The following is a 21,738-nucleotide window of genomic DNA, read 5'->3' as shown; positions in this document are numbered from 1 at the left end:
TGTCAAATCTGAATTCTTGGTCAAAATTTCAACTTCAGAAGACATTGAAATGGATTTCTTTCTATTTCGGAAATTCACTGTTTACTGCAATTATTAACAATCTTTGGGTGTTTTATTTTTTAAGGGTAAAATTCACCAATGAATAAAGTGGGAGATTATGGAAGTTTTTAAATATTACAATAACTTTAGATGAAATATTCTTTTTTCTTTTTCTACCTACTAACATCCTAACTAACACGTCTGATACAAATTTTTATTAACTTTCTAGATACAATCAGAAAACATCATGTAATGTTTTTCACCTGAACTGAAAACAATGCACTTGTTTCTATTCACATTTCTAGGGGCTAAGCCCTTAAAAAACAATTATGTGGTCCATTTTTCAAAGTCAGTATTTGTAGTGTTGGTTAACTATGCTGTAGGACCAGAACCTATCAATATTAAAGTGATGCTTTCAGGCTTAATGTTCTTCAGTGATATGATTTAGTATGTTTAACATAGACATGCTGTCTTAGATGACAAGGAAAATGTTGCTCTCCCTACCCCCAATGTCTCTTGCACTTGCAGATGTGCTCATGCATACTGCTTTTAATGATGATTTCAAAAGACAGCAAAACTCTGCACTGCTACACGATGTTGGTCTTGTGAAGTCAGCAGGAGGAGAATCAGTGAATATATGTGGTAACTGGATTACTCAACAGCTATAATGGCACCTTTTATTGTAATATAAATTTTAAGAACTATATCATATACAGTCATCTTTACAGCCTAAAGATGGCTGTAATTGAATTGATTGATCATCGCATAGTTTTAAGGTCTTTTATTCATTCTACAATAACTGTATTTATTTAATTTATATATTGTTTCATGACTACAAATGCTCATGAGTTTAAAGGAACAGTATTATGTAAAATTGACTTTTTTTAGCTTTATATCTTGTTATAATTTTCTTTCATCAAAACAAACCTGGAGTGTTGCCTTGGTTAACTATTATATATCACTATTTAAATTAACCCTTTATATAGCGATATGTATATATCACTATATATATATCTAGAACAACTATAGGTAACATACTTGATTGTGCTATAAAATGGCACCACATGTCTGGAAAAAAACATGACACTGCCACTTTAATGCACTGTTACAGCCAATTTCTTCTGCATGGTATTCCTGAATTTAATGGAAACAGTGTATTTGTACCACTGAATGTAATCCCACTCATTGGAAACATGTAGAATGGGTCCAGTCACGACACAGCAGCTGATGTGTACCTGAGTCACGGTCTTGATTTTCTAAATGTTGTCTCAGAGGGAAAGAAACTGTGATGCAACAGATGCACCCTCATCAAATAGCTTTAAAGTGACTGTTCCACCTCTGCTGTTCAGTCAACACCTTATAATGATGACAAACCGTCTTAGTCTGAGCAGTTGCTTTAGATCTTTGGTCAGCTGGAAGATCAAGCTGTCATCCTTTGAAGTTTATTCTAATGAAAATATTGTTCATGAAAAGGAATTCATTGCAGTATATTTCATAAAAGCCCATCTGGGGGCATATAATCACCTGTACTGATCCTCTGGGTTTTTTTTTCACGTTTTATAAGCTCTCCTCTAGCACATCTGGCTTAAACTGACTAAACACACAATTTATTGTCATTTTATACAATAATAGAAATCAGCCTAGTAAACACACCTCTTGAGTATTATACCTCTTGAGCATTCTGTTCTCCATTGTTTTTTCTTTCTTCGGAATTTGTTATAAAAGAGGCATTTTGGAAAGTTGGTTGCAGTGGGTGTGGAAAGTTGGGGTGAGTGACTCCATTACAGCCCTTTATTACAAGAATGTCTCGAATCCTCAGGGCCAAGTTGCAGCTGTGGCCATGAGTCGTCCCCCTCTACCCCCTCGCACCTCTTTCCTCTCCAATGTTGTCTCTTTTGAAACCTCATCATGTTTGGCTGCATTTGCCTGCTCTCCAGCGCTGTTGTGAAATCTCTAAGCCTTTATCTTTTCCTTCATGACTAGGCTAGCTCGACATGCTGAGGAATTATGAGGAGTTATTCCCATCAGCCAAACATACATCACCATTGGCGACCGCTGATTTGTGTTATATCTGCCCTCCACCACTCCTCCGGATCTAGGGCTTATTTTAGCTCGGCAGAGAGAAGGAAAAGGCTCAGACGCAAGTATTTTTAGAAATACATAGTAATAGGGCTCTTAAAAAAAATTCAAAGTGTCATGTCATAGCCCTACAATTGGTTTGTTCTGCTGACTTTCCATTGCGTCCTTCAGGGAGAATTCCAGTGTGCAACACTAGCTTAGCAGAGCTGGGCATGTCAGCAAGGCTTAGGATGCATGCTTATGATGGACACGTCTGCTGATGTGAGTGAGGATGAGGTAATGTGCTGTACCACACTGCTCTAATTTAGGAGCAACCTTTGACTTACTCAAATGCTTATTTGTCTCATAGCTATAAAAATACTCAGCAACCTTGAAGTTACAAAGTAAAAAATAATTTGTTTCATTGGGCAACTGAATTTTCAGGTCAGACCTACGGTTTATTGAGGCTGTTATTTTTTTCAGTGGGGGCATTATCTAATGACTGTTGCTCATTTACAGATGATTCTGGGTTTTGAGGATGTTTTTTTTTTTTTTGACCTGGCACTATCGGCCAACTCTGAAGCAAAGGCTTGAAAACTCTTCTTCTATCAGGCCACCACAGTGTGCGCCAAACTCACCCCCATCCCCCAGTCCCAAGAGAATGTAGGCCTCAGCCCAAGCTCTGTGCGGCTCTAATGCTGTAACTGGACAGCCTTCATTGGGTCAAGTGGAGATTTGCTTCGGAATCTAGGGGAGATTTTGTAATGTTCTCACCAACCACCAGTGTGTCAGGATAAATATAAGTTTGTATAATTGGGGAAAAAATGATTCTGTCTTTGGCACAAGAGCACAGATTTGAAACAAAATGCAACAGCATGAAGGCAAAAAGTTGAATGTCAGGAACATGTCTTGTCTTATCAGTTTCTTATCTGCATACCTCCGATTTTTTTAGACTAGATGTTTGCTGGAAATGTACTTGAGATTTGTGGCTAATTGCTGATCTATTATTTTCTTAAGATTTGTCCTTCTGATACAAATTTTAGTTCATTTGTAACTTTTCTTTACAATAATAATTTAGTACATTGGAAGCATGCAGATAGTGGAGAAAGTGAGGGAGCACACATCGTATTAAAGGATTTCACTTTTTTTAAATGAAGAGAATTTGGAGTTCAGTTTGTAAACTAAATTTAATGTTATTATGTTAAATTTATTAGGGAAGATAGCACTATTAAAATTGACATTTTGTCCCTGTAGAGCATAGACTTGTTTTGGCCCATTTTCAGATGGTTTTCCAGTCGCCCAATTATATATTTTTTGTGTTGTGCATAGTGTTTTGTAAAAGTGATTCACACCTCGTGACAAGCTCCTGATCAGTAATCGTATGGTCACACAAAAATCCAACTTGTTTGAAATTCTGGTGGTTCCTTGTGAGGGAATCACACTGTTGAAAAGCAGCAACAAGAATCAAATTTACATGAAGCTCTTACACTCAAAAGTCTCTCACTGGAATGTTTCTTAAGAAAGTATGAAAGTAATTTGGCTTATTATAATTAGTACAGCAAGCAATGTGATGCATTACTATCATAATTAAATGTTGCTTGCTTGAAAGTGGATGTGTTGGAAAAAAATACAGGCAGAATTTTGAATACTGGAGTTTATTAACTTTCAGCATCTTCAAAGTCATATGAAAGAGAATATTTTTTCCTTAAGCATTTCTATCTGCATATTTGATTCAAGTTCACTTATGTCTCTCATAGATGCAATACACTGTGAAGTACTGTGATGGACTGGCGACCTGTCCAGGGTGTACTCCACCTCTCACCTGAAACATTAGCTGGAGATAGGCACCAGCACCCTTCCCAACCCCACTAGGGACAAGAGTGTAGGAAAATGGATGTATGGAGAAAAGCAAGTAATGCAAAGGAAGCATGTTTGTTTTTGTTGAGCATTTTTAGTTTTGGTTAGTGTCTCCTCATTTTTGTTTTTTTCTTATTCTCTGTAACCTTGCGATGTAATCGTAAAGATGGAGCTGGAGCTGAATGCAACTGAAAATATAGTGCAGTGTATGCCAAGTTTACTTGACCTTTGAGATTTCCAGACGACTGCCAACTTTTCCAAATTCAGTATGTTCCATGATGGGCAAAGGTTGAAAGCACAAAATCAATAAAATAGAGAAACTCTGGTGGCATCTCACATCTTTCTACTTTCTTAGATTTCATTTTTAATCACTTTATTGGCTCTGAAAATATCAAGCCTTGGGATTTTTTTCATTCAGACTACAGTGTTGTTACCCTCATCTGGTAGCACTACGGTTTGTTTCATTTATTCATGGGGAGACGGGAGAGTAAACTTTTGCAACAAAGAATGTACATTTTCTCCTGTGTATTTATTGACAAGAAAGAAACTCATATGTCAGAAGTGCAAAGCCAGAAGGCCTCAAACCTTAGGATAATTGCAGTTCTACCAAAAGGCTTATAAGGAAGTAGTGAAATTATCAAGCTATCAAAGAGACCAATCCATGCAGACACCATCGCTTATTTTTATAGACAATGACCTTCCTGCCCCATATCCGGCTATTGTTTCCGAGTAGGACTCTGGGCCTCCATCAGATAGGCCATAGGGTCTCTTGCAAATGCTAAGCAGAGCAAAGGAACATGATTGCAATACTTTGTTGGACTTAGTTGAGTTTTGTTTTATTTCTAAAATGTTCCTCTCAGGTTTTATGAAGACCCAGACGTGAACATTTCCCAAGTAGAAGTTGTAGGTTCCAAATTCTCCAACCTTTGTGTAGTAATTGATCAATAACATGACTAATTTAATTAGTAGCAATGCAATCAGAAGATCTCAAACAACTTGATTGCTGATATTTTTTTCGCCAATGCTGTATAACTCAAATTTTGTGGACTAAAATTAGTCACTCCAACATGACCACTGACTGCTTTCCTTATGTTTACCATTTTACCCAAACCTGGTATGTCTGGCAGGATTTTTTAAAAGTTTTGTTTCCCATTTTGGTTTGAGTAATTCTCAGCTCAGTTCACCAGTCTGAAATTCTTAATCGACACCTCACTGATCTAATGTAATCCTTGAGATCTAAAAGAGGAAGAGGGTGGGTAAGTTCTAACACTAAATGAATTCCCATGCTAATGGCTGGCTGACTACCCGTGGGAACTCTGTGTAAATCGTAATGATGATGGTATACATCATTTATATTGTGAGTCTATATATATATATATATATATATATATATATATATATATATATATATATATATATATATATATATAACTCCCTTCTCACCCACCGCGGGTGGTTCTTATCCTCTGAGCTCGGGTCCTCTACCAGAGGCCTGGGAGCTTGAGGGTTCTGCGCAGTATCTTGGCTGTGCCAAGGACTGCACATTTCTGGACTGAGATATCTGATGTTGTTCCTGGGATCTGTTGTAGCCATTGCTAAAAAAAAAATAAAGGGAACACTTAAATAACACACCCTAGATCTGAATGAATGAAATAAATATGAAAATAATTTCCACCTGTTGTCTAATATTTGCACAACAGCAGGTGACATTGATTGTCAATCAGTGTTACTTTCTAAGTGGACAGTTTGATTTCACAGAAGTTTGATTTACTTGGAATTATATTGTGTTGTTTGAGTGTTCCCTTTATTTTTTTCAGCAGTATATATATATATATATATATGTATAAAAACTAAGTGACAAACACGCGAAATGACTCAGTGGACCAGATGTGCATTTCTTTTTTGGGGGTTTCCTCTCTTACATTTCCTCTCTGTGTCTTTTATCTTTCAGTTTGTATTCTGTTTTCATTTGACAAAGAAAGAAAATGTGAAGATAGGATACAGCTTAGCATGCTTTGGCTTCTCTCATTGTGCTGTATCTTTTGAAGTCAAGCAGGTAAATAAATGATCAGCAGCTGTATTACTTCATTTACTTTGAAGCAACTAGCCACAAAGATCAGATTTAAATGGTTGCATTCATTGTAGTATATTTTGTGAAACTTTAAGTAGACCCATTTTGTTTTTTTTTATTTTTATGGTCAAATTACACTATAGGTGCATTCAAACACTTTCACTCATGCTTATGGGTAAATTTGCGAAAAGTAAACTCAATGAAATTTTATTTTGTGACATTCTACTTTGCAATTGCACTTTTGCTTTGTTCCCAACTCAATGAGTAATCACATAAATTGATCTTAGGTCTACAACATCAGGAAGTCGTTTTAATTGGGATATTAATATTGAATATTGTGATGACAATTGAGCTAAATTTTCCTCACTTCTCTGCATAGATGTTCCCTGGGTTGAGAGGCTAAGCTCATGTTCATTCTCCTCGACGAGCTTCATGCAGAGTGGTTCTAAAAAATTTCTGACTTTAGCAAACCTCTATTAGCTTGCAAAGAATAAGGTCAGAGAAAAAGCTATAATTCTGTACCTTCTTTCTAAATCAGTTGCATCAGATCATGGAATGTTAAAAAGCCTTGATCATCCACCATGTCAGAGAAAGATGGACGCATGTAAGGCTTAGTACTTATTCAACTGTGCCATTTATGGTAGTGAAGCACCCATCTCTACTAGCTAATGGTTGTTCAACTTCTCCATTAAATTTTTGTCTTTTAAATATTTTATTGTGAATAAAACTCTGCAAGAAGCTGTAGCATGTTGTAGTCAGTAATCATTTTCCTTCTTCCCTGCTGTCACTATGTAGCCATAAAGTAGGCCTCTGTTAATCTTTCTGCTGCTTTGGATTGAAAAACCCTGTTGGGCTTTAGAGAACTACACTCCACTCTCTGGTGCCCACTTGTTTAAACGTGCACACAAGCTTGGAGTTAAAAATACATCAGCTGGTTGGCGCTTCCACACAGGTTAAAGGTTCTGCTGTTTCTGTGGGAATCTAAACTGCTAAATGAATGACCATATCTTTTTGTGCACAGGTGTCAAACTCCAGTCCTGGAGGGCCATTGCACTGCAACTTTTAGATGTGCCTCTGCTGCCCCACACCTGAATAGAATAATTAGGTCATTAGCAAGGCTCTAGAGAACTTCTCTATACAGGAAGGAGGTAATTAAGCTATTTCATTCCAGTGTTTTGTACCTGTGGCACATCTAAAAACTGCAGGACAGTGGCCCTTGAGTTTGACATCCCTGTCCTTGTGTAATAATTACTGTGTGGTGTGTTGATCAGAACATATATCAAGTGTGAAGATTTGCTACCATTGTTCAACACATTAATTCTTTTACATGGCCTTTTGGGAAAGCAGCTGGGTGGTGCAGTAGATGTTTACTGTGCTGTCTGGGACTCTTGGTCTCTGCATAAGTCTAAAAGTTTTAATTTATGCAAATTGTTGATCTTTAAATGTTGTACACATAGATTAAAACATATTAAAACTAAACTGTATGAAAGTTTGTAAATGTCCCTAGAGGAAAAAATAAAAGTATTGTGGACAAACGAGGTTAAATATCAATTAGGATTGCTATCTGAGGTCCTGACCTTTGGGGGTCACATTGTTAAGATTGACTGCTTCTAGAGCTAAACTGGTAGGAAAGCAAAACACTGGCTCTTCGATTAGTGTTGGTGTCACCATCAGTGTGTTTAACATGACTGAGCTCAGCTGGAACTGAGGTCATATTGATTGGGCATCAACCCCAGGCTGACTTATGTTACTATCAATTCTCAACTATATCAATTATAATTGTGGTTGAAAAATATTCCAAATGTAAAGACAGCTCACAGGATTTGGGTACAAACACTGGGAGAGGATACCAGATCTTATGACATTGATAATACTGGAATAACACAAACGTCTCTGAAAACATGTACATGTCACTTTCAGGTGTTTAGAAATTTTACATGAAACATAAAACAGACTTACTCAGGTCCACAATCCTCTTCCTGATATCTTGCCAATTTTATTTGATGTTTCCATGATATCACACAACGATCCAGTCTGCTTGGGGTGCTGAATAAGAAAAACAAAAATTACAGGTCATCTACAGATGGGTTTCCAGTTGTGTCAAATGATATGGATTTGACACAGAGGCTTTCAAGGTCATGACTACCCAAATTGCCGATTTGTTTAAACGTTTTGGTGTGTAAACTTGGTCAGTGTAAATCTGACTTGAAACTAGGTCAAAAAGTCTTTCTTCCTTTTTCTACCAGAGCCATTGTGACTGGAAAAATATTTCTCTATCCACCTTATTCCTAGGAGGCTCACTGGGGAAGCGATTACTTCCGGCACTCACTGGAAGCAGTAGTGTTTCATTGTCATTTGTGTTTTCTCTCTAATCTATATTCATGAAAGAAGTTACGTCTCTCTTTACGATTATTGTACAATATTTAGTAAAACTTGTTTACGGTCAGGCCTTCTGCTATCAGAGAGCTGCTCAGTACAGAGGATCGTAATTATGAGTTTAATCACGGGGAGTGACAAGAGCACTATCGTTAAGTTTTGTGATGGAATGATTGTGACTTAGCAGCACTGCTCCTCTGACAAACTCACAGTGATATAGGAGAGAAAAGCACAGGACTGGTCAGAGAGCAACTTGCTGGAAAGGGTACGATGCCCTTGTGGAGCTCGGGTAACTTGTGCTAACAATCTGACAAGTTTAGTTTGTGGCTGCAGCAACAATGTGTCTTGAACGTGCTCCCAAAACAAAAAGGCAGTGTATCTGTGATAAGCGACAGATAAAGAAACAAAAAGAATTTGGCTAAAAGTTCTAAACTTGGAAGAGAGAACCCAAAATGCTTTATGTGTGATCATTTCATTGTGTGGACAAAAAGCAACAGAAGAAAGCCTAAATATGTATCTGCCGCAACTGAGACAGTGAAGTAGCTAGATATGCTAGTGCGGGTTATTTGCGGCCATTTCTTCAAGTCGCCATCCCACCCCTTAACAGCTACAGGTAGCGGTAAAACAATATTGCCAAGTTTAAGCTGTGATAGCTGGAGTTCCAACATATTTATAGCCTAAATACCTCTGTGGAAGCCAGTTAGCGAGTTGCCAACATGTAAACAAATGGCAGTTCCGGTTTGTGACGGAAGTCACACCCATAACTCATGCAAAGCCAGGAATAAGGTGGATACCGTTTATAATATAAAAATATATTCAACTGTAAAATCCTTTCTCTGTTTCTTATCTATTAGTTCTCCCAATGCAACTATCTTGTGGGTTTTCATTATTACTATCAAAATATGCATTTTCTTTAAATGCAAAACATTCTTCTACTGCAGATGAACCTTTTCAAATGCATTTAGAAGTCAACCAAACAACTGTTTTAATCACAATAGGAAGACAAGTTCCACAGTATCTTTAGGGTCTTGGGTTGTCGCAACTGTGGTCAGTAACTAAAGTGAGTCTTGGAGCGCTCTCTGCCAGTCTCTTCACATTACTTGATGGGGCTTTCTAACACAATTTGTATCATAACCAACATGTGCATGTTGTTGTTTGTTCAGTGAGTCAGCTTAGAGGAGGTGGCACTAGTGGAGTCGTGATTTTAAAAAATGGACTGGGACACTGCATGTGATACATGTGTTTCAGAAAAAATGGCCAAATGATTACCCATGAGAGAAGATGTTACATAAACCTAAAACTCCCACATTTTCATGTTTTACAGCATTTACAGAATGTGATGGAAATAAAGATTAAACAGAACTACAATTTGAAATGTTCTCAGCTAGCTCTGGTATTTTATAATACTATTTCTTAAACATTTAAGCTTTAAGACTTCAGCCAACTATAAAGAGAAAGAAAACTGCAGGGAGGAAGTCGCATGTGATTTTCCAAGCAGTTATTTGGTCTGCTTCTGTAACCACAGCGGTACTTCAGTCTCTGACTCGCTGCCATCTTTTTTGCTGCTACTGCGTTTGTCCCTTACATGAACAGCAATGTGGTGGATAGCTCACTGCCTTCCCTGCTGCTCATAATGTGCAGTGTGTTGTGATAGTGCCCCAAACAAGCAGCTGTTGCATATTATCCAGCCCATTCAGCCCATTTCTAAAAGTCCAGTGGGAAAGTGAACCAAACTAAGTGCAGGTGACATTTTTGGCAATCCCCTGCACAGTCAAATAGTCCTCCGTACTATTCTGATTTGAAAGACGATAAGATTAGGCCACTTTAAACATGAGAAAGTCAAACTTGAAGTATTTGATCCCAGATCAAAGTTCAGAAAGCTAAATTGCCCTTAAGTGCTTTGTCTTGTTTGTCAAGTATGCCAGATGGGTTTTTTTTATGAAGATGTGTACTGTTTCTTTTAATATTTAATCTTCATTATAAGTTACGCTTCACTCAGAGCTGCTTTGTTTTCTGAAATGCAGAGTAAATATAAGCACACACCTAATCACAACAGTTTTGTAGGAAAATTGTTTAACTTGTGGGTTAAAAGCTTTCACAACCTCTCTGGTGTTCATGCAAATAAGTAAATACTGATATAGTGGAAGGCAGATATTACTTAAAACATTACAAACTACACAGTAAAAAATATCTTCAAGATCAGTTCATGTTTCTCAATATTTTATACTTTTTGTATAATTGAGAAGAATATGGGGATGTGGTATGTTGCCAAAAAACACTTTGAAACTTGGCTATTAATTATTCTACATTGTAATTAACATTAAACTCAAATGATACAGTGAATGTATTCCAACATTTGCTGTAAAACAACAAAAAATCATCTCTTTCTCACTTCAAAGAAATAGTATTTTTGTCTCTTGGTGTAATTGAATTGAACGTGAATAGGACACAAGGGTAGCTATTCATGGCCGTAGTGGTAACCATGAATAGTCTCCACTTCATCCCGTACTTTCTCTGATGTGTAAAATTCTAAGAGGAACTACTGAATAATGTAAGAGCCTCTTGCTCTGCCACACCGTGTGCTTTATTTGTCTGGCTTGTGTTATGGGTTGAAGGTATCTGGGAAAAAGAAGGATAGAAATTGATTATGCGTGTTTGACGAAAACACTGCAGGACTTGGTAAAAGCTTGGTAAAAGCACGCATACTATTGACCTGGTTGGATGGGGAAATAAGTCTCAGAGACACAAACCCTGATTGTTGCCACAGAGGATAAATGGTTTTAATAGAGAAAACTCCAGGCTTTATTACAGAGGGATAGGCATTGGACATGCATAACGACTCATCTGGATTCAAGGGATTTCTCTGTGGGGGGAACTTTCATCCCAAATAAAGAGTCAGCTTTGTTTAGCACAAAGTATGTAATGAGTTATCTGAATTATGAAAATTCAGATAACTAGTTACAATTTAGTGTGAATTTTTCAGCCTCTAACATGTTTGTAATCTGTCAATTCAAAAAAGTATATTTCCACAAAAAAAAAATATTGCAAGAGTTATCCCACTATATAAATCTGGGAATAGACATCATTTCACAAATTACAGGCCTGTTTTATTACTTTCACAATTCTCCAAAATTTTGGAAAAAATATTTATTAGTAGATTGGATAGATTTGTTGGTAAACACCAACTACTCGCTGAGAGTCAGTATGGATTTAGGTCACAAAGATCCACAGCGATGGCAGTTCTTCATTTAATACAAGAGGTGACCAGTGCATTAGATAAAAAAGAAACCTGCTGTTGGGGTATTTATTGACTTAAAAAAAGCATTTGATACAATTGATCATGAAATACTCATCAAGAAACTTGAGTACTATGGTCTATGGGGAGCAGTTTTGCACTGGATGAAAAGTTATCTCAGCAACAGGCAACAATTAGTGCAATTGAGTGATTTCCAGTCCTCATGCCTGGACATTGTTTGTGGTGTTCCCCAAGGCTCAGTATTGGGATCAAAGTTGTTTATCTTGCACATAAATGATATATGTAAGGTTTCCAAAACACTTCATTTTGTTTTATTTACAGATGATACAAACATTTTTTGTACAGGTAATAATTTATGGCAACTTTTGATAGAAATGAATTTAGAATTATGTAAATTGAAAAAGTGGCTTGATATTAAGAAATTATCACAAAATTTAGATAAAACCAAGTTTATGTTATTCTGGAATTGTAAAATGTAAAGCGATTTACAAATAATAATTAACAATTTGACTGGAGAGAGTGACTGAAATTCATTTCTTGCTAGTATTAATTCATAATAAGATCTGTTGGAAACCTGATATTAAATATGTTCAATCTAAAATAGCTAGAAGTATTGCAGTTCTCTCTGATGCTAGAAAATTTCTAAACCCTCATATTCTTTACTGTTCACTTATTTTGCCATATCTAAGCTACTGTGTGGAATTTGGGGGCAACACTTACAAAACTTTATTTCAGCACATAACAGAAAAGAGCCATTCGAATAGTTTACAAGGTTGACTTTTATTGTCATACACACAATTTTTTTTGTAGATTCTTATTTCCTGGAACTCCCAGATTTGGTAGAGTTTCAAACTACACAGTTTATGTATAAAGTTAGATAGAAACTATTACCAGAGAATATGCAAACATTCTTTACTGACAGAGTGGGGGGATATGACGGCAGAGAAAACCTCAAATTCAGAACTTTGAATGCTCAAGCAGCAATGGAAAGAATGTGCATTTCTGTCATTGGTGTGAAGATCTGGAATAAACTCACTAAAGAGCTGAAACAAAGTCCAAGCATAAAGTATATTAATGGGGTGCATCTAGTTCAGGTAATATTATTATTGTTTTATTTTTTTGGAAAGGATACTGGCAACAGGAAGACTATTTATGCTATGAATTAATGAATGGAAAAGGGGTATGATTTCATAAGTGAAACTTCCTCAGACTCATTTTCAGACTCACAGTCATGAATAAGTGGTGTATTTGAGTATGTTAATTTGATAGTAATGTATTGTATTTACATTTAGAAACATGAAAGTCTTTATTGTTATTATGTTTTGCTGGTGAAAATGTCTGTCTGAAATAAATGATCATCATCAATATGTGTATATATCTGTATCTTCCCACCTCTTTTCAGGTTTGTAAGGGTATCGCTGATGAGTACATACTGAAATCACTTTTTGTTGTTCACGGTCATTGTGAATAATTTGGGAAATAATTCACTAGACAGTAGCATTCATCTGGTAATTATGATGTCAGTTGTGGTATTGTTTTTGTGCAAATTAACGATCTACACCAAACCAAAAATGTTTTCTTTAGGAGTTAAATTTGCAAGTTTTTTTTCTTAAAGTTCACATAGTGACAGACCTCACCCCTTAAATAGTCTTTCCTTTCATAACTTCTGGATATTCGCAAACAGACCATCTAAAACTAGCTTAACAGTGCTGCAGTCTGAGATCCTTTATATGGACACATGTGAGAGTAAGACAGTGGTGTAAAAATCCTTCTCACGTGCAAAGGCTTTTCTGTGCAGAGAGCATGCTTATTCTGTTATGTTATATAACACCTCACAAGTCTGTATCATTGCAAATAGCTTTTTTTTTTACATTAATAAGGAGATTAGGGTTGATATTCAACTTAGCTGTAAGAGGGAAAAATGGGTCTCTACTCAGTCACAAGTTAGGAAGATGAGGCTCAGCAGTACAGAGAGCTTATCTACTTTAATGGACATGTCTGCAGCAGAGAAGGCTGCAGCACCATCCATGTTTTCCTGCTAGTTCTTATTTGTAGCATTACAATACAAAACATCCAAATCTTGTTAGAATAATAGAAATTGAGAACAACATGGAAAAAACATTCAGCAATCCTTTAAGCTTTTACTATAACTAAAGACAGGCTAACTTTGGTTTATTAGCATAAATTATCACAGAAAATCCATCACATCTGAGCTTTACTATCTGTTGTTTTGAAGGACATGCCATGCATTCAGGTGAAAACAATTGAAGTCTGTAGGAATTAAGCATTTTGGCAATCAGAATGACTTCACTTTATTTAAAGGCTGCCCCATTAATTCTCAATTTAATGTATTCTTTTTTTGTTGTTGTGAACAAATATTTCTCAGATTGCAGTTCAAATGGGACAACACTTTGCTTCTTAAACAATGCAGCTTAAGAAGAGTTTTCATTTGTACTTAATTACTTAATGTCTTTACTTTGAAGTTAAACCACACTAGGAATTAAAGATGTATTTCTGCATGGGCCACCTAGTACTATAGTTTTCACGATTCAGTCCACCAATGATCACAGCTGTCTTATATCTGGCCTTAATTTAAACAGTAAATCATTTAGTATGTGTTTTGTTTGCATATTTGAATGCATGGGAGAATCACATACTTTTTATCAGAATTCATAAACTTGTGAGATTACACCAGACCCTAGAGTGTAAAAATCCTGTTTGATGTAAACTGTTCATGAGCTCACTTTGTAAATGAGTCACTGCTATAAAAATTCACACCATGCCACCCTGGAAGGATTATCAGGACATAATGTTTCACTTCATTGTATCAGAAAATGTTATATTCTCTCTTTTCTTTTTTTACATCCAGAGGGAATTTATATATTGTAAACAGATTATTTAGTTTTGTTTTATATTAAGCAATATATAACTTTGATGTGCAAGTCCACCTGCCTCAAGTATGAGTCATTAGAGTTCCATTTCAGTCATCAAAAGACCTCCTGGGAGTTAACCGTTTGGATGCTGAGTCTGAAGTACTGAATAAAATCAGACACCTCACTTCTCAAATTCTAATTAAAATAGATAAAACAATTTTGAGCATCATTGTTTTTGCAGTCTCATTAAATAATTCCCAAGGTTTCTTTCCAAGCAACCATGAATACTGTGTGCATCATGTAGAGCCATGTTTTAAAAAAAAAATTAATAAGAGAACAAGATTAATCTGGCACTGGAATACCTTAAAACTTGGCCGGAGTCTGTTTTCTATCCAACACTCCATCCAACATCGACTCATTTGGCCTCGTCCTAAAAGCTGTAAGATATTTTGCCCTTGAACACACATACAGGTTCAGGCCAGTTGACATGGTTTTCATGGCCAGTTAGCAACTCAGAAATTATATCCCATGATTCATGAATTATGATTCATAATGGTCAATGTGTTATGCACCCAAAGGAATGGAAAGTAAAGGGTGTGGATAAGGATTCGATAAAGATGTCACTTACTAAGTAATTATCACATGTCAAAAATTTGACACCTGTAATTATAGTCAGAATCCACATTTTATTGTAATTCAAATTAGAGGGTGTAAAAATTGGCCTAAATAGCTTAACTTTGGTAACGAGAATAGTTGAGAAAAGTTTTTGAGAATAAAGTTAAGACATTTATACTACTAATGTTGTACCATGTTCTTCTGTACTATTTGGCGACACAAATTAGACACATAATGAATAATATCTGTTACTGGAGGAAAGTTAACAGGAGCTTGTGTTGCAAGTCCTGAATGTCAATATTTCCTGTATAAAGAAAGCACTGCATCTCACAAAGCAAATAGACAGCTGTAGATAGCATGACTTTGTTTGGCTAATTTCACATTTGAAAGACTGAAAACATTGAACTTTTTGTGCCAAAAATGTAACGTATTAGATGAGAACTTTTATCTTTAAAGGTTTTATTGACTCTAGTGGCCTTTATTGGATAGTTAATTGACAGGAAAGTGGGTAACGAGAGAAAGGGAAGCCACGCGGCAAAGGTCAGAAGGCCGGGAATTGAACCTGCGACAGCCGTGTCGAGGACTAAGGCTTTAAGCTGCTTACAAATTCCTTGATAATGTTACCTTTCTCTTTTCAGTACATTTTGTTTGGCTGTTTTATAAGTCGCCTGGACTGCAATCTTTACATAAATTATAATTAATCATCTTTAGTTCAAAATGATTATCATCATTAATTTTGTAGCTTTAAAGTAAGAAACCTATAACTTTTCAAAGATGAATTAAAACATAAAATAATTTCTCAATAGATAGTCCATGTATATACCTTTACATAAGTGACTGGTCATAAATACCAAGCGGGGAGGAGCGTGTGAGGGGAAGGAGGAGTGCAGCCTCAACTTTCCCAGAGGCTTATGCAAGTGTCAGTTTGTGTTATAAATCATTCAAAGACTCTCAGAAGGGGCACAATACATTTTTATCCCTGCTCTCTCATCCCTCCATCCTATCGCCCTCTTTTATTATTGAATACAGTTCCTTTGAGCACACAGTCTGCCGCATGGCTTCATCAGAATCAACAAGCGGGCAAGAGGTTGGAGGATTAAGTAAGAGCTCAAAAGTAAAGGGTAAACATTTATTTTGAAGGTGAAAAATAATTTTTTTTAGGAGGAATAAAACATCTAATTTATTCAGAGTTCAAAGAAAAGTCGCAGGGTCATTAGAGAGCTGAATAATGGATTCAAGACTGTAGGGCTACTTGTAGAGAGTTTGTTTCTGTTTTTAGGCCGGTATGTGTTGCGGAAAGGTCAGTTTGTGTTCACTGGTAACACTGAATGCTTCACCACCTGCTTGTCAGGACAAAAACGGCGCAGTAGCTGACAGCGCTCTTCTGTCAGTGTGTCTGTCTGTGTGTCTGTGTGGGTGAAGGAGAAATATTATTTGTGCTTGCTGATGGGTGAACAACCGTAAGGTTGTTTGTCCAGATTGTTGTGATCTGTCATTGAACATTAATAGGAGGTTCATGAAGAACTTGTTCAGCAGCACAAAGAGGTCAAATCCCCTCCAACCCTCCGCTGTGTAAAATGGCCGTCCACCTGGTGGAAGTTCTGATCTTTATGATCCACAGCATAAATAAGAGCAAAAACCAGTAGAAAAAACCCTAAATAAAAATAATACCTGAAGTATATTATTTTCTAAAAGCTGATAGAGTAACTGGGAGTTACTGTGGGGATAATAACCACTGACAAATACCAAGGAGATTTTTAATGGCAGTTGAGTCATGCCACAGTATGCTCCTTCTCTCGTTATATAAAAGCTTTACATGTGTTTGCACAGGGCGAGTATCACTTTTATCACTCTTATCTCTTGTTTTATTAGCCATTAAACATAAGGAACATTTTACACAAAAAGCTAAATGCAGCCTTGATAAGAGTGAATAGAAAGTAAACATCATTTTGGTGTGTGGCATATTTGCCAAACATTTCCATGAGCTCATAGGATCGCTTGGCAGTCTCACTGGATGAACAATAGAGTAAGGCTGCCACGAACAACCTTTTTTTTTCCAATTAGTCTAAAAAATAATTTCTTCAGAATGTCACAAGTAATTTTAGTTATATTTGCCATTTACTTCACTCAACAAAAAAATGACTCCTCCATTAAAAACTTAACACAGTGTTGTTTAAGTTAGTCAGAATATTCATTAGGTATTATACTTTGTCAAAAAAAAAAAAAAAAAAAAATATATATATATATATATATATATATATATATATATAAATATATATATATATATATATATATATATATATATATATATATATATATATATATATATATATAATTTAACTGGAGAAATATAGTGTCCCAATGAAATGTTTCTTTAAAGAATATTTTTACAAAATTCTAAAAGATTTTTACATAAAATTCACCAACCTTACTAATGTCGATACATAGTTATGAGAAAAAAGTCATTATGTGTAACTCTCTACTGGTGTCTTAGATCTTCTGCCAATTTGTTTTCCTGGTTAATGTTGGTTTGACAAATATTTAAAGTCCACATTTAACATTTACCTTCCTGTACATAATAGTCATCTAACGTGCTCCTTTTGTTTTTCTTTCTTCCCCATTAAACCTCAGAAACGGTGTTATTCCAGTCATGAAGGAAGCTGACAAAACTGCAGTTCTTGGTTTATTCTGAGGAGAGTGGAAAAGAGAGGGAGACTGAGGATAGGCTAACACTTCCTGTCACACGTTTCTTACCGGTAAGTCATCACACACCTCATTCTCTGTTGCTTTTACTCTCATTTTCTTTGTTATTCTCATCCTGTCACTTACTTTTCACCACTGTAAGCAAACATTTTACCAAAAAAGGTTTTTATACCGGTGCATGCTCACACAGAAATGCTCTTCTTTGCACAGTTACATAAACAAACAGGACAGCTATGAGCCACCCTTATACTCTGTCTTAGTTTGCCTTATGTTGAAAGCTCAATGCTCTCCTTGCTCTATAATCTGCAAACATACATCAGGGTTAATATTTTCGAATGACTTTTGCAGCACATATTCTTAATTATGTTCCAAATTTCTATTTTGCAAAACCATGTCACTTATTTCTATTTGTCAAAAAAAAAAATATTTAGTTTTTTTAATATAATAGTTATGTGATCTAAAATTACTTTTGGTGATATTTTAAAGTCAGGGTTTGATACTTTGTTTTTCTTTAGGTGTATTTTTGCTAAATCAACTCCATATTGTAGTAAGTGATGAAAGCCTGAGATTGAGCCGTTGTTTCCGAGATCTTTTGATTTGAACAATAACATAAAATTGTCTTTGCTGCACAGAGAACCTTCATCGTTACAATTTTACCAAAAGTCAAGTACGTGGGTTTGCAGGGCTGTTGGCAATCCTTCCTGCTCTGCTGAATCACATGCTGATTAGTTAATAAAGGTTAGGGTTCAGATACCTACTTGTATTATACTTATTTATTGGTTTTATATCAACATTATAAAATTCATAACAGTGCCTTGATTCAGGCATTTGCAAAGTTCTAGTCCCATCCTGTATTAAAGGCATTGCAATCAGTGCTGTATATGAACCAAACTATGCATCGCTTCTTAAATGGATGTATATCTGACTCATCACATACAGCTGCAGTCGAACTGCAGTGAAACTCTCTTGCTCCTGCTGATGCTCCAAGTGTTGAACTTTAAGTTAGTGCTGTGCTAACACTAGCATGTCTCCTTTTTTGGTTTAATATGATTTTATGATCCTTTGTCTAACAACATATCACATTTGATGTGAGGAGAACCTAGTTGCTGTTATCCTAGTTTGGGAGTTTTTCTAGGTAATATCTAACAGTCAAATTTTAAGATTCCTTTTCACCGATGAAATTCCTTTTGTACACACAGAAACTGTAACAATGACTGTGATTTTGATATATTGTGCAGCATGAGAAAGAAAACGGAGTTTCTGCTGTTGCAGTGCAGTAATGACATTTGAATAAAATGACTGTGCCAATTCCACACGTGCCAGATAGTATGTATTTGTGTACATTCTCAGAATAAACCAATGTCACAATTCATACTAAAAACTAACAGCTGTTTCACATATACTGCGTTTAAATTTTCTCTTCGTTAGCAAGCTGGTATCATGCTTAAAATAAACTTTTTTTTATTATTCATACAGTAACGAGGCTGACCCACTTACTGTAATGCAGAAGGCTCACACATTCATACGCAAGCATACGTCACACACACACACACGCAGTGGACTCTGAGGACTTTGATTTCTTCTGAGATGAGAGGCTCTGTCTGTTCACAGTATGTTTTATCTGTATTTATGATACAGAATTATTAAAGTGCACATTATTATTATTAAGAGTGTTAAGAGTGTGTTTGATCCAAAGACTCACTGACAAATGCACAGAAAAACTTAAAGTCCTAAGTCTGCTCTTTAGAATAGTAGGAGTTAAGGGAACTGAGTTATTACGTAATTTTTATGCTTTCACTTTGACACACATAAGTCTCATAAACTTCATCAGCACAGTTCTTTTCTCCCACCATTAGATCTGGCAATTTGAATCCCAGTAAGAATTCCCACAGTCTGTCTAATTCCTGTTTGTGTCGAAAGCTGGGAGGGGGTTGGCCTAAGCTGATAAACCCCCTGGCCATGCAAATCCACGCACACGCCTGCACACGCACACGCCTGCACACGCAAACGCCTGCACACACAGACACACATATGGATGCTTGTGTGTTCTCTCTATACATCAGCTGTTTCTGTGCTAATGTATTTCTTTTCACTCTGAAAGAAATGCAGTGAAATGTGCTAATATTAATGTTCATGCTTCTATGTGCATCAATACTCTGTGATCACACTCACTGTCAAACGGAATCTCAGAAGGAGGAATGGATTAAATGAATGATGAAGGAAGAAAACATTTTCTTTATCAAAGACTTTCTTTTTCTTGTTTAAGAAAAAGGAAGGGGAAATCTGAGCAGAGACATGAAAGAACTGATGAAGCTCCGAGACCAGCAGGATAAGACGTAGTTTTAAAGAAGCCTTTTATGCATCCAAGTTATCAATGTATTCAAATGCACACATTGTTATCAGATAGTTTCCTCCTTTTTATTTCGGTATGCGATTGTGTTACTAATTAGGAACTTGTATGTGCTTTGTTTACAATGAAAGGCATTTTAAAACAAAATAGATGCTTCTGGTTATTAGTGTAATTCTAAATTTGGCAGCAATAGATCAAAGTTTACAAAATTCAACATGGAACTTTTTGAAATAAAGATTTTTTTTAACCTTTTAACTTTGAATGTTTGAAAAGTACTATTTACTCTTAACCACATCCTTAATTTATTCTTTCATTGAAAACTTTAGACATTATTATGCCTGGAGAAAACTACAAAACCCTTGATGTAGTTGCAGTAAGTAGCCCTGTCAATTTAAAGCCTTCTCGAGAACCCCTGAAATGTTCCTGTGGGAAATAAAATCTAAATGTTACTGTTGGTTATTTTCTAACAATTTCTTCATCATAAAAAAGTTTACATTTACAAGGTTTGGATTTCATCAGTTGACCTAAACCCGTTAATAACTTTTGTGAGACTTACTTTTAACTGTATTTGTAGCAATGTAACTGAAAGCTGTAAACGTAAAGTATGAGGTTTGCATGCCAGAACTAAAAACAGACACTTCAGTGGAAAAGATGAGAAACTAAAATTAAAGGTAAATTCAAACTGTCATGAAGATAACATACCCTACTACTTTGAATAATTTAAATAAACCTAAAATATTTATTCATAATTGTCTAAAAAGGTCTTCATTAAAATAATTTTACTTATACACAGAAATATTTTCTCTGTTTAATTGGCAAAGATAAAACAATATGATGTCTAAATAATCCATGCTTGTAATAAACCTGGTCTTTTAATAGCAATTTGACATAATTAGTAAAGCACAAGAGGCTTAGACAGGAGGAAGTATCTGTATGTTTATGCATTTCTTATGTGAGCATATTGACCCACATTTAACACATGGATGCTTTCATGTACATGCATACATGTATAATTACTAGAATGAGGCTGAAGTTAATCTTTGGCCCTTTTATTTTGTGCATGCATCTAACATAACGGTGGAAAATTATTATTTTTTCACTCATCTAAAGTTTGAGAGGAGCATCAAGTTCATTAATTATTTCTGAGTTGGATCATAAAAAAATACAGTTTTCGATGTGTGTTTGGTATATGCAAAATATCAGGCCATTTTGACATAAATTCTCTAATCTCCTCTTTACAGATTAAAGTTTATATGTTGCATCGTCTGTAATGCACCATTGCAGAGACTGCAGTAATAGTGCACATACGAACCAAATGAATAGGAGTAATGTGGACTTAACTTTTATTGATGTTTTTCTTTAATTCTTTAGCATTTATTCCACAAATCCACAGTTTCTGACTCCACATTTGTCACTACCCTCTAGCAAGGGAGTCCAAAGTGTGCCCGGGCACAGATTTTGTGAGGCCCCTGACTGTAATTTAAGTATGGTGGATGACGCAGATGGAGGCTTTTTATTTTCAGTTGGGGCACAGTTATTG

General features: G+C 35.8%; 1 protein-coding gene across 6 annotated transcripts in view; it reads left to right on the top strand.

The window, feature by feature from the left end:
• Positions 1-21,738, top strand: part of taok3a (TAO kinase 3a) — a 58,865-nt gene that overhangs the window by 4,260 nt on the left and 32,867 nt on the right. For 4 of the 6 annotated variants that reach the window (XM_055039321.1, XM_055039317.1, XM_055039322.1 and 1 more), the window contains exon 2: positions 17,777-17,901. The gene's annotated coding sequence lies outside the window, so the exon portion shown is untranslated. Of the gene's footprint in view, positions 1-2,022; positions 2,203-2,289; positions 2,395-3,854; positions 4,010-17,776; positions 17,902-21,738 lie in introns of all 6 variants that reach the window. The other 2 variants (XM_055039318.1, XM_055039320.1) reach the window with 1 other exon arrangement.

Source organism: Poeciliopsis prolifica, unplaced genomic scaffold, assembly GCF_027474105.1.
Source record: "Poeciliopsis prolifica strain line A6 unplaced genomic scaffold, Auburn_PproV2 SCAFFOLD014, whole genome shotgun sequence".
Taxonomy (NCBI): Eukaryota; Metazoa; Chordata; class Actinopteri; order Cyprinodontiformes; family Poeciliidae; genus Poeciliopsis; species Poeciliopsis prolifica.
The sequence above is the reverse complement of the archived record's forward strand: the minus strand, read 5'-3'. Positions and strand labels throughout refer to the sequence as shown.